Below are 1,946 nucleotides of genomic sequence, written 5' to 3' on the forward strand. Positions count from 1 at the left end.
ATATATATATATATATATATATATATATATCTGCATATAAAAGGTGAAAATTGACCAGGAAAAACATGAAAACAAAAGTTTGTGTACCTAGAACTAAACGCAACAACTAAACATGAACCCAAATGGGCAGTAGTTTTAGGTTAGTTATTTTATTTTATTTTTTTTGGTCATTTTTTGAGACACAAGGGTTTGAAGTGATCTTGACCTCATGATCTTATTTACAAAACAATCTGATTCATAACTCGTCAGTTCAAGAACATAGAACAGTCTTTTTTTTCTTCTTCCAACTCTATTTTGACCTTTATTACTTATTATGTCTTTTGGTAATTTCTATGCTGCCTCAATACCTTTCAACAAAGTGAGCAATTACTGGCTGACAGTCTCATCAACAGAAGACCTGAAGACATCATCTCACCGCTCGTGTGCATGAGCTGACTTTGTGTTTAAGATTAGAGCAGACAGCAGTCGCGCTTCACTGAACAATTATCAGTGATTGTCACCGCTGCAACAACTATTAACCTTTGTTGTACGTGTTCCTGTCTGTGTCTGTGGGCTTGTACAACAGCGTCTGCAGACACAGCACCAGAGAAGTAGGCCAGCACTGCAGTTTCAACAAAAGTGAAAGAAAGGAGAAGAAAAGGCAGCAAGAGAATACACAATAAAATTTTGTCCGCTGCATAGATAGGCAGTCTGAGAATATGCATAACAAACCAATTATACCTCATCACAGCTGCATGGGAGTAAAAAGGCATCAATGCATGAAATAGTCTATTATGATAAGAATTAAAATAGTCTATCACCATCGGATCTGGAACAGCGTGGCGTGATAAGAACTAAACAGTCAGAATGTGAATGCTGTACACAAATGCATCCTTTGATTTATCCATAAGGTTTCACATCAGAGGAAACGCCTGCCAGCGCGGCTCATTTAAAACAGCTAAAATGCTGCTTTGATCACATTAGTTGAAAAGAAAGGCAAAACTTTTTACTGCTTAGTTTCCAAACTAATATATATATACACTAAAAATTGCGTGTTTAAAGAATAAGCAAGAGGAAAGAGGTTTTTTTTTTTCCTTTTCCTGTTGGGAAACTTGAGTATAATAAACTATAGACGCAACAAAGTGATACATTAAAAAACTTTTAAATGTTACGATTGAATGTTTCTGGATTTAGATTCATTTGCTTTTTTTATTCGGTGAGTTGTACAGTTCTGAAGCACACACATAATATTTTGTTACAAACTGTAAGTGAGATTTCACGTTTGGTAACACCATTGGCCAGAACATGTTCGTGGGTCATGAAACATTGAAAAGGGGGTCTGGAGATGATTTTTACAACAGTTGTTATAAATTGATAAAAATAGAATTATGATTGTTGAGGCTGTTAATTATTTTATGTGCATTTTTAATTGATTTTTGTGTGCCTGTTTGAATGCATCAAAAAGAAACAAACAAACAAAAAAAGAAACAGCTGGGGGGTCACAGGGTTCTGCCTCTTATATTGTGTCTCAGAAGCTGAACAGTTCGCAAACCACTTGTCTAATCAAACGATTTAATGCAATACAGTCCTAAAATTATCCTGTTTTTAATAAACTGAAAATAAAAATGACTTGTTGACTGGTCGGGGGCCTTTCTGGGTGGAGTTTGCATGTTCTCTCTGTGTGTACGTGGGTTTTTCCTGGGTACTTAGGTTTCCTCCCCCAGACCAAAAACATGCATGTTAGACTGATTGGTGACTCTAAATTGTTTCTAGGTGTGAGTGAGAGAGTGAATGGTTGTTTGTTTGTCTCTATGTGTCCCTGTGATGGACTGGATCTCGCACAGTGATGTCTGGACATGGGCATCAGCAACCCCTGCGATCCAAAAAGGAAGAAGCAGGTAAGATAATGTATGTATGTATGATGTATGTATGTATGTATGTATGTATGTATGTATGTATGTATGTAT

Source organism: Nematolebias whitei, chromosome 16 (assembly GCF_014905685.2).
Source record: "Nematolebias whitei isolate Nwh7 chromosome 16, NemWhi1, whole genome shotgun sequence".
Taxonomy (NCBI): Eukaryota; Metazoa; Chordata; class Actinopteri; order Cyprinodontiformes; family Rivulidae; genus Nematolebias; species Nematolebias whitei.